This window comes from Lissotriton vulgaris, chromosome 1_1, assembly GCF_964263255.1.
Source record: "Lissotriton vulgaris chromosome 1_1, aLisVul1.2, whole genome shotgun sequence".
NCBI lineage: Eukaryota > Metazoa > Chordata > Amphibia > Caudata > Salamandridae > Lissotriton > Lissotriton vulgaris.
Genome location: NC_141685.1, coordinates 102,977,720 through 102,994,468, shown reverse-complemented (window position 1 = coordinate 102,994,468; position 16,749 = coordinate 102,977,720).

Below are 16,749 nucleotides of genomic sequence, written 5' to 3'. Positions count from 1 at the left end.
AGACCCGCACATATTTGACGTTGTGACTATGGGGTCTAACACAGATTCCTGCAGTGGGTACATGTATTAGTTCGCTGAGCAATGAAACGCACAGGAGGTAGAAGGAAGCAACTAGGGACCGGGGCCTGAAAAACACCACTGAAAGGGCTGTCAGTGAGAAAATTGCTACCTCTGATGGCTCTGGTGCTGCAGTGATTTACAGATCATTTACTGCCGACGCTACCTAGCTGCCCTCACTGTGACAAATATAATAGTCACATCAGGAAGCTTTGGTGACCCCGACCTTGACCTCATGTGCCCTTTATTTTCGGGCTCACGCAGACTGACAGACACCACCTCCTGAAAAAGTAGAAACTGGTTTCAGTTAGGAATCCCTGGCTGTCTGTAAATCTGCTCTCTAACCAGCCAGAACTGGAAAATGGGAGGAAGGAGGCTGCTGTAGAAGAGGCCCTCGGCTGACCCAGCCCCACTAGCCTCTCCTGGAAATTGTTCTGTATGCCTACCCAGAGGTCCCCAGACCCTCCAATACAGCTCTGCTCTTTTCTCCGCACTGGGGTCTGCAAGAGGAGGCTGGACTGCGTATTGCTCTTCGCTTTAGGCTCCGGTGCCCCTCCCCGGTGGCCTTTAGGCCTGGCATCGGGCCGCAGTAGCATGTGTACCTTGTGTGTACACCCTTTCCTCGAGCCCCAGCTGAACTTGCGCTGCTCTCTGGAAGGGGAAGGAGTGGAGTCAGCAGGGGGGGCTATGTGGCCCTAAGGCTGAGCGAGGCGCTACAGGGCTGGAAGGACCTGGAGGCGGAGAGGGGCGATGGTGAGTAGAGGGATGAGAGAGTGAGACCCTGAGCTGATGGTGAGTAGAGACCTGGGGGTGACAGAGGAGTTTGCGCTGGGGTGGAGTGGCCGCTATGTGGCCCTTGTGTTGAGCGAGGCGCTACGGGGTCAAAGGACCTGGAGGTGGTGGGGGGGGCAATGAGTAGAAGGGTGAGAGCCTGAGCTGACGGTGAGTGAGCGGGGGACCTGGGGGTGATGGAGGAAAGCGCACAGGGGTGGAGGGGAGAGGGGGCGCTACATGTCCATACTGCTGAGCACGGCACCAGAGGGGTGGAAGGACCTGGGGGTGATGGTGGGGTGAGGGTGTGAGAGGTTGAGCTGACAGTAATGGTGATTTGAGGGGTTACCCACTGGGCTGACTGAGGGCCCGGGATGAGGGAGGGAAGTTCCCGTGAGACATCGGGAGCACTGTTTACAATGAGGATTGGAGTCGTGTGGGTGTGGGCAGGGGGTTGCGTAGCTCCTAGTGTGCGCTCGTGCCATAGTCAAAAAAGTGCCAGAGAATGGAACAAGGTTCTGGAGAAATGTTTTTATAATTAACACATGCATAGCGCCCATTGCTTAATTTGTGAATACGCCCCCCAGCCCAAAGGGTTTGTCAGAAGGCCCCAGCCGACGCGGGCCAGTCTGCTTCTTGTGAACAGCACTTGTGCAGCTGACTTTCTGCCCTGATTCCTCACTTTGACAAACATCCTCGACCAGCACTCTTTCCACCTTCCGCAGGGATTCGCTGTCTCATGCAAATACTTTGAGACTTGTTTTTGTCGCTTACCAAGTAATCCGCACAAACCTGTAATTACAGCGCAGTTAGCTGGCGCTCGTTTACCGGGGAGTCCCCAGGGCTGGATGCGATGAAAACACAGGCCCGGGCTATTTATTGTCGGAGTAAATGAGAAATATATCATTTACCACGCTCCCAAGTGCCCCGACGTACCTTGGGGACCGGATCACTGACAGCGAAACAGAAAGCAGCTCAGTATCCGGGCTGTGACTGAGAGGGCGGGGGCTGCCCACGCATGCGCGCTATTTGTTATGAAAAGGGAGCCCGGCGCCAAAGCGAAGTGCGGCAGCTGAATTCCTGGCTCCCAGGAGGGGGCCCGGGTGAAGACCAGCGGATAACACTGCGGGGCTCCCGTGCCTAAGGGGAGAGCTCCGCGTCGTGCTGGCAGAGGAGCTGGAGTGCCCTGCGGGGCTCCATGAACTAAGGAAGCCCTGTGTGTGCCAGGTGATGCAGAGACAAGAGTCCCGTGAGTTAAGGGGGGAGAGGGTGGAGGGTGTGTGTGTGTGCATGCGCGCAAGTGTGTCTGGGTGTTATCCACTTGCTGCCAATGTGGGACAGGAGATGTGTACGGCATCTGGGTGAACGTGCGCGCTCACATGGGGGATTCTCCTGCACGTGCCCATCCCCTGTCTCACATGGCAGCACCGGGGGGTGGGGTGAAGTGGAGGGGTTGTGGTGTGTCTCTCTATGTGTGCATGCATGTGCGCTTGTGTGTGTGCATGTGGGTGTCTCTCTGTGTGTACGCTTATGAGTGTGTGTGCTTATGCGTGTGCGAAAGCAGGGGGGGTGTGGCTGTGTGTGTTGGAGGCTTTCAAGGGAGACAGGAGATGGTGAACGCGCGCGCGACCTGATCCGATTCCTGAGGCTGCGCATGCCCATCTCTTGTCTCCCTTTTGGCTCCTTGAAAGCAGAGCTGACAGCTATAGGTCTTGCGCTACAACAGGGCTTTCGCCCTGTATCGCAGGTGCGAGACCTAAAAAAGCATTTGCAATGCAATTGCGACGGAGATGATCAACATTCAGCACATAGTTGGTCCATGGTCCCTACTGAAGATATACAGGAATACTTCCACATTCATCCAGTGCCTATTTCTATATAGATGCACTGTCTAATTTTTAACATAATTGTATAACAGTTGCTACATCGTAAGGACAGACCAAAAGAGTAACATCAATGTAATTGTTGTCACATAGTTTCACAGTTAAAACGTAATCATTATTTTCATGGCTGAAGAATTTGTGTCCTCCTTAGTTCTACATCAGAGCTTCAAAGGTAAATGTCATGCACTGCAAGGGTTAACCCAGACAGCTGCAGCTCACATTCTCCTGCTTTCACTATTGCTTTTCTACACAGTTCTCTGGCCACTGTCACAGAACAATTAATGATGCATAAAATGACAACAACCACAGCCAGCTCTGAAGAATCTTCATTTTGTGCTTGTTAAATTGTTTTGAGTGTGTTGGGTTTATATGTTTTAAAATTAGCTGAAAATAGACTTGTTAGTCCAAGCATTTTTCATGGTGTTGCTTTTACAGGTAGCATGGTCCGGTGTTCTTGGATTTCTTTCGTTAAAACTCTCTCACAGAATAAAAACCAACAAGGTTTCTTTACTTTTAGTCCACTTTGTGCTAGTCTCCCAATGGGTTTCGTGATATTTCATGTTTTTCCTAGCTGTAGGGAAATAAACAATAGCACAGAATAGACATGTTCATTGATGGTGATGGAGTGCTCGCTGACTTTTTTTAGGTTTGAAGACTGACAAGAGCTTTTTGCACGTTCACTGCCATGATATGGTTTTTCTCCAGTGTGTGTTCGCTGATGTCCATGTAGGGCTGATAAGCGACAAAATCTCTTCCCACATTCTTTGCACTGGAATGGTTATTCCCCAGTGTGTGTTTTCTGATGCTGCTTTAGATGCCATAAGTTATAAAAACTCTTCCGACATTCACTGCAATGATATGGTTTTTCCTCTGTGTGTGTTTGGTGATGATACCTTAATCTTGAAGAGGATCTAAAACTACTTCCACATTCACTGCAATGGTATGGTTTTTCCTCTGTGTGTGTTCTCTGATGCTGTTTTAAGTTTGTTAATCGATTAAAGCGCTTCGAGCATTCACTGCAATGATATGGTTTTTCCCCTGTGTGTGTTCTCTGATGCCGTTTCAAGTTTGTTAAGTGACTAAAGCTCTTCAGACATTCACTGCAATGATATGGTTTTTCCCCTGTGTGTGTTTGTTGATGATACATTAATCCTGAAGAGGAACTAAAACTACTTCCACATTCACTGCAATGGTATGGTTTTTCCCCTGTGTGTGTTTGTTGATGATACATTAATCCTGAAGAGGAACTAAAACTACTTCCACATTCACTGCAATGGTATGGTTTTTAACCTGTGTGTGTTTGTTGATGATACATTAATCCTGAAGAGGAACTAAAACTACTTCCACATTCACTGCAATGGTATGGTTTTTCCCCTGTGTGTGTTTGTTGATGATACATTAATCCTGAAGAAGAACCAAATCTACTTCCACATTCACTGCAATGGTATGGTTTTTCCCCTGTGTGTGTTCTCTGATGCTGCTTTAGCTGCCATAAGTTATAAAAACTCTTCAGACATTCACTGCAATGGTATGGTTTTTCCCCTGTGTGTGTTTTCTGATGCCGTTTTAAGTTTGTTAATTGACTAAAGCTCTTCAGACATTTACTGCAATATATGGTTTTTCTCCGGTGTGTGTTTTCTGATGCTGTTTTAGGTGTGATAATAGACGAAAGATCTTCAGACATTCACTGCAATTATATGGTTTTTCTCCGGTGTGTGTTCTCTGATGCTGTTTTAGGTGTGATAATTGACGAAAGCTCTTCAGACATTCACTGCAAGGATACCGTTTTTCTCCAGTGTGTGTTCGTTGATGAACCTTTAATGTTGTTGAGTCACTAAAACTACTTCCACATTCACTGCAATTATATGGTTTTTCCCCTGTGTGTGTTCTCTGATGCTGTTTTAAGTTTGTTATGTGACTAAAGCTCTTCAGACATTCACTGCAATGATATGGTTTTTCCCCTGTGTGTGTTTGTTGATGATACATTAATCCTGAAGAGGAACTAAAACTACTTCCACATTCACTGCAATGGTATGGTTTTTAACCTGTGTGTGTTTGTTGATGATACATTAATCCTGAAGAGGAACTAAAACTACTTCCACATTCACTGCAATGGTATCATTTTTCCCCTGTGTGTGTTTGTTGATGATACATTAATCCTGAAGAGGAACCAAATCTACTTCCACATTCACTGCAATGGTATGGTTTTTCCCCTGTGTGTGTTCTCTGATGCTGCTTTAGCTGCCATAAGTTATAAAAACTCTTCAGACATTCACTGCAATGGTATGGTTTTTCCCCTGTGTGTGTTTTCTGATGCCGTTTTAAGTTTGTTAATTGACTAAAGATCTTCAGACATTCACTGCAATTATATGGTTTTTCTCCGGTGTGTGTTCTCTGATGCTGTTTTAGGTGTGATAATTGATTAAAGCGCTTCAGACATTCACTGCAATGATATGGTTTTTCCCCTGCGTGTGTTTTCTGATGCCGTTTTAAGTTTGTTAATTGACTAAAGCTCTTCAGACATTTACTGCAATTATTTAGTTTTTTTCCTGTGCGTGTTCTCAGATGCCGTTTTAGGTCTGATAATAGACTGAAGCTCTTCAGACATTCACTGCAAGGATATGGTTTTTCTCCAGTGTGTGTTCTCTGATGCTGTTTTAGGTCTGATAATAGACTGAAGCTCTTCAGACATTCACTGCAAGGATATGGTTTTTCTCCAGTGTGAGTTCTCTGATGCCGTTTTAGGCCTGATAATAGACTGAAGCTCTTCAGACATTCACTGCAAGGATATGGTTTTTTTCCAGTGTGTGTTCTCTGATGCTGTTTTAGGTCTGATAAATATATAAAGCTCTTCCCACATTCATTGCACTTGAATGTTTTTTCCCCATTGTGTGTTCGCTGATGACTCATGACTTCTGTAAAACTACTTCCACATTCACTGCAATGATATGGTTTTCCCCTGTGTGTGTTTGCTGAAGCTCTTCAGTCATTCATTGCATTTGTATGACTTTTCCCCTGTGAGTGTTCTCTGATGCAGTTTTAGGCCTGGTAAATATACTCTGTGTTTTATATAGCAGAACCCCCCTTTTCCTTTAACTTTCATTTAACTGTGCTTTTCGCTGATTGCTATGGAATGGCCTGAAAGAGTTTAAAATACACCTCTAGCTCGGACTGGTGGTCTGATATCACTTTAGAGTACTGCAGTAACCACCTCATGATCAGAGCTGGTATTGGATATGTTTACACAAGAAGTGGTTGATCAGTGTTGCCTTCATTTTCTAGAAGTAATTTCTTCAACTTGAGGCACAGAGTTGCACAGCTGAGACTCGTAGAACCACCGAATTGTCCTTGACGGTACTTCCAAGATCTTTCAGTTTATGTTCAGGTTCGGCTGCCTCTGTCGGCACTTATGTTTTCCTGAATACTGAAACTCAATGTTTCGGACTTTGCTTTTGCAGATTTACAGTATTATCTTCATTATTCCTAAACATTTAGTGCAATCAAGGATTATTTTCTGTTGGATGTAAAGAGATTTAAATTACTTATATGGAAAATACCGGAATATGCATATACAATTTTTAGTTGATTGTAAAAGCATCTCATTTATTGCTATTGTTGAAACTTATCAAGACATATTTAAGACACATTTAGCCATACAGAGATATTTGCATAAAAGTTTCTTTGAAAATGCCACAATGTTATTTATTTCAGCAAAGGTGTTCATAGAGTAACTTTGCAAAAAAGGGCACTCGCATTGCACACATATACTAGTTACAGCTTTAGGTAGATGCATATGGTCAAAGTTTTGTTAAAACAAAAACAGCTCTTGGAGTAAAAGATGGATCAGGAACACTCAAGACAGCAAGGTGGGCATCAGGAAGTTGTGCCATACATCAAATCCTATTGTTCACGGAGGTGCCTTGCTCCATTCACTACTAACTACTAACTCTTTTTTCAGGAGGATTCCCCTGGCTGTTGTCTCAAGGCCTGGTTATTGGGGGCCTTTTGTGCGCTGATTGTGTTTGGGGCACTTGTGGCATAAAGGGGCTCTATCTGGGCCTTGTAGGCCCTGCATCATGTATCGATCCTCTTCCCATATAAAGTCCCTGCCCAATCTAAAATGGCGGCGCCTCTAAGACTCTAGGAATATAGATATCGACATAGGATTTAGCATGTCCTTCTTATGTACATGAAAGAAGGACTATCATGTTCTATAGCTTCAAAGTATTTCCACGGTGGCGGCCATCTTAGAATTATGTTGTCTACTAATTCTGCTTAGATTTCCAGACTGGCTCGGTCTACCGAATTTTCAAGTGCATCCTAGGCGACTGTTCATCGTATTCCCCCCTATTCCTCTAATCTGGATTCTATCTTCCTACTTGCATAATCTAGTTTGAGCTAATGTATTCCAACTTCCCCCTTTTTATTTTTCGCAGCTGAGCCCTCTCCTCAGGATTTTCTGTTTTCCACCTAGTAATCGCATGCATATAACGCTGGATAGCCTAAAACAGAAAGAGTACCTTCTCTCTTGACATCTTCTGTCATTATGCTGCTGTTTAATGGGCTGTCTTTGTAGAACCGAGTCATCGAACTTTCCTCCAGCTACCCCATGATTTGCCCCGTCCCTTCCTTCCTTCCTTCATCTGACCATACCCCCTTCTCCTCATCTCCCCTCAGCTTCCCCCCACGTGAGCATTCAGTACCCCGGTCCCTCCCCTCTTTCCACTCTGAAAATGTGGTGCCCTTAGCCATGGATTACCTTTTTCTGCGTGAAGCAAGCACACAATCTTACTCTCATCACAGTGGTAGTCTAAACGCTGAAAGATGCAATCTAAGATTGAGTGAAGTGTTATGGAGATTCTCTTCCTTGCTCGAACACCTCCAGCACCTGAGATCTCTAAGAATCATTTAAGAAACAAACGCATGCATAGCTCAAAAGCAAACTTCCTTAGGAAACTGCTAAACAATGCCAGGAATCGACCTAAAAACTGTTTGAACTCGTTAAATTGCAATCTAACAGGAAACCCAACCTACTTTCTGGGTCTTATCTGCAGCCTAACTGCGAAGAACTTGCCGCCTTCTTCCTGGGAAAGACGAACAAAATTGAAAGTGACTTAAAGACTGCATTGGATCTCCCCTCGATGCTTTCACACGTCAGTCCCCACCCACCTGTGTGGCCTGAGCGTCCTACACACACCCCCAAAAATATTGCTGCATGGTGTTCATTCAAATCCTTTGATGAAACAACCATACTAAAAATCCTGTCAACACTTAAACCTTCAAAGCACTTCAGCGATCCGCTTCCTTCAAATCTCTTAATTGAGATTAAAACCTCTCTTCTCCCACCAAAATAGTAAATGATTCATTAATTCAAGGCAGCATACAAGACTACCTCAATTCTGGACAGATAACCGCCGTTCTGAAAAAGCCCACAGCAGACCACACTGATCTACATATCTTCCGCCCTATCTCTAGCATCCCAACTCTTTCAAAGCTCCTCTAGAAATGTGCCCATACCCAGCTATGCAAACACAGAGCAATTTCAACTCTTAAATCAATACCAATCTGGATTCCTTCAGGGACGCAGCACTGAATCAGCCATGACTCACATAGCTGACGATGTTTTACACAATGCTTGATCAAATTTAATCCTGCCTTTTAAGCGTCCTTGACACGTCATCAGCATTTGATGACTTCAAGTCAGTTGCTCAAGCCCTAGTGTTTTCCAGGCTGGACTATGGAAATGTAACCCTTTGCGGCCTTCCTAGGTCAAAGTTCCCCCCCCTTATGGCCTCCCTTAACTCATCTGCAAGGCTTATTACTGGATCTGAATGCAATAACCACATCACACCTTATTTGAAATCGCTAAACTGACTCCCTTACGAGGCACACATAAATTGTTAAATTGCCTGCATGACACACAAAGCCATACACTCCAACACCCCGAGGTACATTGCACAAAAACTGGAGCTGCCTGGTGACTCTAGAACCTCAAGAAGCACCTCGTGCAGAAATTCAAGAAGAAAACTTACAATCGTGCCTACTCTGGCAATTGCCCGAGAATCTGGAATTCTCTACAATCTGAAATCCGAGTTAACTCTTCACCTGCATCTTTCAAAAGATACGTAAAAGTGCTTCTGATGAACACATTCTTGCTTTAGCTCACATGATACTGTTATTGCAATGGTTATTAATGTTTATTATTGCCTGTCTTACCTGTGTCTCTCACGGGCAGATCCTCCATTGGCGGGATGGAGCATCACTCCACTTAAATGCACCAGAGAAAACCCCCAGAGACTCCGGCAGGGGCAGGCCTGATGAGTGGCAGCAGTGGTGGGCTTCCTGTGCACTAGTTTGTAGTGCGCATGTCTCTTTGGATGGCCGTCTTGAGACCGAAGAGCCTGAAACCAAGAGCATGTGTGATGATTCCTCAGCAGCTTCTCCTCTATGAGGTAGAGCGGGTGCAGGCCCAGAAGTATTTTCAGATAAAGAGCTGGGTAATAGGACAATGGCTTCCAATAACACTGCACTGAGCCCCTCACTTCAGCCAATCTTCAATGACTGTTTGAAGAACAGGGCAACGGGAAGGTGTGTTAAATGCCGACCACTAACCTTTCACCAGTTGCACACTGGGACTGCATTGGTTAGATGGAATGCTGTGCACCCGCAACCGCTCAAGTCATGCATGCGGGTGCTAGTCAAGTCAAGTCAAGAGATTTATATAGCGCGCTACATACCCAGAGGGTCTCAAGGCGCTTGAAGAAGGGTGGAGAATTACTTGTCAAATAACCAAGTTTTAAGTTGCTTTCTGAATGCTAGGTGGTTCTGAGTGAGGCGAAGGTGAGTAGGAAGTGAGTTCCAGGTTTTAGCTGCCAGGTAGGAGAAGGATCTACCTCCCATGGTGGTTTTGTTGATGCGAGGTACAGTAGCAAGGGCTTGGTTGGAGGATCGTAGCTCACGAGAGGGGGTATAGAAGGAAAGTCGTGCGTTGAGGCATTCGGGTCCAAGTTCGTAAAGTGCTTTGTGTGCGTGGGTTAGGAGGCGGAAAGTGATCCTCTTATTGACAGGGAGCCAGTGGAGGTTTTTCAGGTGACCAGAGATGTGGTCTTTACGCGGGATGTCTAGTATGAGTCTGGCTGAAGCGTTCTGGATGCGTTGGAGTTTTTTCTGGAGTTTTGCGGTGGTACCGGCGTATAGGGTGTTTCCGTAGTCCAGGCGGCTCGTGACCAGTGCGTGGGTGACTGTTTTTCTAGTTTCAGTGGGGATCCAGCGAAATGTTTTTTTGAGCATGCGAAGAATGTTGAAGCAAGATGACAACTTGTTGCGAAGGGTTCCTTGAACCCTCAATTCCAATTCACACAGTTTAACTACACACACCACAGTTATCCCCCCCCACCGTATCCAGCACATGTTTCCTGTTTCGAGACCAGAGTGCCCACACTGTGGCTGATGCCAGCTTCTAACATATGGTGTGGGAGTACCTCAAGCCATGACTACAGGTGTCATGGCTTGAAGTTACAGCCACTATAGCGGAACTCGCAGACCATACATGGTCACCTACTCCTGAATCCTGACTGCTAGGCCTTCACCCTAAAGTATAGAGGGGGCAAATACTTACACCAGTTTACAGACCTTGCATAAGTACTTCTCTAGAATATGACTCGTTAACGAGTCATTACATCGCGTGGCATTACAGCGCGGTCGTTACAATAGCCGTTTTGTTACCACGCAATGCCATTACTATGGAAGTCATTACATCGGCTTGCAGTAGATGGCGCGCTAACATTAGAAATGTATAATTTACTACTCCAACTCCAGTCTACGTAACAGTAGGGAAGGTGTTGGAATAGTAAACTACACTATTCCTTTTGTTATAGCACCATCTACTGTAAGTCGTTGTAATGACCTGCCTTGTAATGGCATTGTGTGGTAACAGCGCGGTCGTTGTAATGACCACGTTGTAATGGCATCACGGTGTAATGACCGCGATGTAAAGGTCATTTCCCACTTTTCAAGCGCCAAATATAAATGTCTTGGAAAGCAGGCTCGGTGCTGAACACCAAGAGGCAGCTGCATACTCTCCTGCACTGTGCAGGACCAGAGGCCAACACACTACACATGCTACTCACTGGAGGAGTGCGGAGAGTGGATGGGAGGGAACTGTGATATGTATATCTTAGCATAGAAGCCAAAAACGATATTCGACCACAATGAAGGGACTATGTCCGGGACCTCATGAATGCATAACTTCTGTACAATTGTACCTAAGTATGATGTATATCATCCTGTTCATCTGATCTCTGTTCCCCTGTTGATCTACCCATATGTGTTCCCTGCAGCATCCCCCTTACACCTACTTCCTTATAATTTATTATCTTATTGAGGCACTGTCTGCTATTAGGATTGGCATGTTTTGTAGTCCTCACCGTCCTCCTTGCCTTGTGATCATACTTTACTGTAATGATGAAAGGATCACCAAAGGCTGGATATATCAAGTGAAGTATTTATTGGTCACAGCTGTAGCAGGTCCTGAGTAACTGAAGATACATAGAATGTCTCAGGCAGGTAAAGCATTGTACATTCTAGACTCAGGTGACATGGGCATATGACACGGCTGATGACACAGTCCAGCCAGATCACCACATTTACCTCAGTAGATCTTGCTCGGAGACTGATGTAAATGGCAATGCTGCCCAACCATGATCTGTTTACATATGTCACATATATTATGTCATTCATGCTCCCTGTAACCTGTATTCCTCAATTCGTTTTTCTTGTTGATGTTTTTTTTTAAAACACCATCATTTTGAACCCATGGAAACTGAAAACAGAAAAACCTACGCATCTTGTTTTCAATGATCATTATCAGAGAAGAGGACTTGCTGCATGCATAGGAGGATGAACAACGAGACCTAGTGTGCCATGATGGTGCACCAGGTTCAGTTTTCCGTAGTCTTGTATTCCAATGGGCTTTGGGAAGTGTAGTCATTTTGTAACTGTGTTTAACTTGGATGCGGATAAAGCAAGAGATGAAATGCATAATACTCAAGACTTTCTGAATCTTTACACTTAGGGAAATCTACATTCTGAGCATGCAGACAACGTGAAGTGAGTGAGCACTTGGATTAGAACAAACAGATGGCGGACAAGAAAAGAAGTGGAGAAGAGCAAAAGGAAAAGAAAGCAGCTCATTGGAAACTGTATGAGGCTGGGATGTCCCCTTTACCCATACTCTTCCTGATAGCCCCAGATCCCCTCACATTCACCATATACTGCTCAGAAGACATTAGGGGAACTGAAACCAAAGGCGGCAAACTGGAAATTATGCTGTAAGCGAACAACATACTCCATTGTCCTCACTTTAGCCTTCCCAGAACGTTCGCTGCCAGCACTCAAGTCCACCATATCAGACTTTAATATGTTTTCCAGGTACAAAATGAACTGGACCAAAAGTTGGGAAACAGAGACAAGTTACATTAATGGCATAACAGTCAAATCCAATTACCCAGCGGCCTGCCTCCTGGGGGTATTTCTTAAACCTAAAGCCAATATTATTTCCTCAGGATTTGCAGATATAGCCCTGGCTCTTGCACGATGCTAGATAACCCTCTTTTGGAACCCCTCAGGGGACCCACACCCAAAAGTGGGGAAATAAACTAATCACATGGGCCACATGCAAGGGAACAATACTAAAAGCCGAAGCACAGAAGGGGCTGAGGAGTCCAGACCACATAGGCATGGGAATTGATTCTTCAAGATTGTCCCCATATAGATGATACAGCTTATTACTCCTGCTAGTGGACGATGACTCCACTGAGGAGGAATCGATCGTCTCACACCAGGTGATCCAGATGTAGCAGCTAGGTCCTTCCTGAGGAGGTCCTCAAAACCTTTGAAACTCTCTGGGAGGAATTTGACCTCTCCAAATTCCAGCATTACCAGCAGTTGAACTGCGCCCTGAAGACCTCCAGTCAATCAAATAACATCTCTGACTCTACTACTAACTCCTACTAAGACAAAATGGGCAGATATAGGAAACTTGTCAGTGGTCTATGCACTACACTAATTAAAGATCTTTTCCTGGTGGCTGCAATCTAAACGGCTTTGTGCCAGCCACAAATATCCTTCAGCATATTGCCCCTCTGGAGAGGGATCAGCTCTTGCCAGTGGCTGACTACCTGCCACCAATCACTGTGTCCTGCTGCTGGACCCACCATGAGTGAAGAACAGGCTGAAAACACAGTCACCGGGCATTGAACAGACATTGAGGAGGAGTGGTCATCCCACGGGGACTCCTGCTGCGGCAGCTGGGGTCAGGGGGGGTCGAACTCGGCTCTCTTCCTTTCTGCTGCTGGCTCCCCTGAGAGAGGAGATGGGCTAAGAATACCTGCCAAGAGAGGTGGATAGGCACCTCTCTCGTCTTTTGCTTCCTATATACGCGAAGCAGCCTTCCCCTCACACCAATTCTGACCCACTGTGGGAGTCTCAAAGGGAAGAGGACCAACCAGGCGATGACGCTGGATAACGACGGCCTAATCCTTGCTGACAGACACAGAGGTGAGGAGTGGGGGAGTGGCATTGATCAAGCCCTGCACCGCAACAGAGGCAACTAATTGCCCTGGGGCAGAGACTGAGGGCGTGTGAGTGCCCAAGCAGCAAATACTCATGCTGGCTATTGGATTGCCAATATGGTGAAGGGGAAGGTTTCAGGGGGGCAGGGACAGATAGATAAATACACCAAACAAGTGGCACATGGCGAGTCTGTAGATGGAGAAGCACAGGGCCTCCCCTACTACCACAGGAAGTGACAGTTTCCACAGCAGCAGTACTCCAAGTGATCAAAGACAAACACAAATACTTGACAGACAATATTTATGGGGTAGGGGTCTCACTCCTTCGTCAATACTTGCGTAACTTATCTTCGCGAGCGATGGAGGCAGAGGGGCGCATTTCCTACCTGCAAGATGTGGCAGGCACCATTACATGATCATAAAAGACTGAATGAGCCGACAACACTCCTTGAACACTGCATGGAAGATGCAGAAGGCCGATCATGCAGAAATAATCTGTGGCTAGTGGGACTGCCGAAGGGCATGGAAGGACAACAAACCAGGGAGACTGGTTTAAAACATGAATTGCAGACAGAGTTATATCCGTGCATAAAATATAGAGAGGGCTCACAGGAGGCAGGCCCCAAGACTGCCTCCGTCATCATCTGGAGGGAAGTACCCTTTTTGTATGGTCACACCCATACGTTTTGCTCCAGATACTGTTGGTTAGGAGTCTGAAAGTGCACTGGAGCAGGTTGAAATTGCTATATGTGAATTGGCATCCTCAATTGGCAATGACTTTACCCCCCTTATAAGTCCCTAGTACATGGTACCAATGGTACCCAGGGCATGGGTGTTAAATGGGTCACCAGGGCCTGAAGCACTATTTATGCCACCCTGAGTAGCCCAAGTAAACTACTAACAAGAGGACGGCCAATGCAGACTGCAGAAGAGAATAAACTGCTTGATCTCGACTCTGCCTTCACCATGTGTGGTAAAGTCAAACACGATTTTTATTATATGTCTGTCACCCCTAAAGAAGGCCTCCTGAGGCAAACAAATGGCTGGGCCTGCTTTGGCCCAAGGATCCGAGTAAACTCTGTGCTGAGCAAAAGCCAGGCGCCCTTCACTGGCTCGCCCACCTCCATAAAATAATGGAAATTAAGGGCACAAAGGCATAGTAGGATATTATTTGACTATCCACAAAAAAACTGATGAAGCAGCAGTACCCACACCCCGGAGCAGAACTCCTTGTTTCAGGATTCATAACTTTCACACTACATCATATTTTAGTTAGTGTATTATGAGACTAGGTGTTCTCTCCCCAAGGGTCAAAAGAAATGATCATTGTTTTGCAGCGCAGTTTTATCATCCCATACTTACTACCAGTGTTTAGTTTAATTTAAGTTTCCATCTGGGTCACTACACAATGGGGTTGTGAGTTGTTCTGATGGTTGGACTCAGGAACTCCTCTCACCAAGAGATATGCCACTGTGCTGTGGAAACTGTCCAGGCTAGGTATAGATTTCACAACCAGCATATTTTGGTAAAACAAAGATTAAATGCTAACCCTCATCGTTAGATGGCTAAAGCTTTCCCACTGCCCATGTCTTGCGGTGAAGGTTTGGTGTTAGAGTCTGCCCACCACAAAATAGAATAGGCTTAGAGTGTGAAATCAAAAAAGCATAAAGCTTCAAAACCCAATTAGAGCAACAGAACTGCCCATAAAGAGTAGTTCATAATACTCAGCTGAGCCCCAATAAATCCAAGTAAAGCAGCAAACAGTTGTAGCAGCAATCTGTCAAATCAAATCAGAAAAGGAATACAACGAGGGGAAACAGCAGCAGAAATCTGTCAAATCAAAAAGGAAAAGGAATACAACGAGGAGAAACAGCAGCAGAAGTTGCCACAACCATCAAGGGTCTGGGCGGGAAAGGGAATAAGAGTAAGTTGTAACTACCTAGGAACACACTAATATAAAAGTCAAAACCATATGTCGTAAACATTGACATATGTTTGCTCACTCTCATCTAAAGTGTGTACCTTGCGACCATCTTCCCTCATAAATCACTTGCACTCGCACTGAGGTTCCCTGCCAGTTGCATCGCATTCCCTGACGCTACAGGAGTAGCTTGCTGAACTAACCCGTTTCCAGCCTGAGAGGAGGAGGTGAGGAGGAAGAACATCAGCGTGGCCGCAGAGGAGGCGCGAGGCGCGGCTCCGGGACTGCGAGGCTCAGCTATCAGCTACATCAGCTGTTGCCTCTTCCCGTGCGAGCCGCGCCCCCTCCCAGTGCCCGCCCCCACCAAATTGCCTACAACCTCTCGTGGCTCCCGCTACGCGGGCGCCACTCGCACTGAGGTTCCCTGCCAGTTGCATCGCATTCCCTGACGCTACAGGAGTAGCTTGCTGAACTAACCCGTTTCCAGCCTGAGAGGAGGAGGTGAGGAGGAAGAACATCAGCGTGGCCGCAGAGGAGGCGCGAGGCGCGGCTCCGGGACTGCGAGGCTCAGCTATCAGCTACATCAGCTGTTGCCTCTTCCCGTGCGAGCCGCGCCCCCTCCCAGTGCCCGCCCCCTCTCACCCAACAACCACTTAACCGCATTACTAACGCGCATCGCGGGACGCGCGCGGGTCGGAGCCCGGGCCAAGGGCGGGCCCGTTGTTGCCCGTTAGTGCCCGGTAGAGACCGGACCGGGCCATCTCTCTTACTTCGACAACCCGGTAACAAACAACATGCCTCCCAAAACCAGAAGTACCTCTAAATCCAAATCGAAGTCCAAACACGCGCAGGAGGTAGCACAGGTAACAGGCCCCATTGACCTGTTTATATCGCGGGTCCATGAAACAATAAATCAAAGCATAGCCCTCATGGAAAAGAGGGTTTCATTGGACCTCATGAGCGCAAATGCCAAGCGCTCATCTCTCGGCGCCATAGCGAACGCTGCTTCTCCAATCAATCTGACCTCCCAAAACAGCTCACTCCCAGTACTCCCTCTAACCACGGAATTCAACACTGTTCCTTCTGTAGTTGACCTGTCAGTTACTCACTCCGAGTTGGAATCCTCATCATTATCATCAGAAGATTTGGAAGCAACTCCAGACCTAGCTGGCTGTCAATCGCAAGGAGATATCCTAACACACGACAACCTACCCCAGCACGACGTACGGGAAAGGGCAACTCTAGAAACCCGACTACCACGCAGCGAAAAAACACAAAATTCATCTGCGAATAACTCAAACTCTCCATGTTCTAACAGCATACTACATATTCCTGACTGCACTCTCCTGCACAAGCCAATATCCAACATGAATAACCAAACTGAGCAATGTAGGACCTGTAGCATCACAACTCAAGTGTTAACTACCACCAAAGACTTACTCTACCAATATCTGAAACCCATTCAGCTGAGCATAAGAAACCTTGAGGCTCAATTAACGATAATATCAGCTACTCTCTTAGACACAAACACCAGGATAGATGTAAA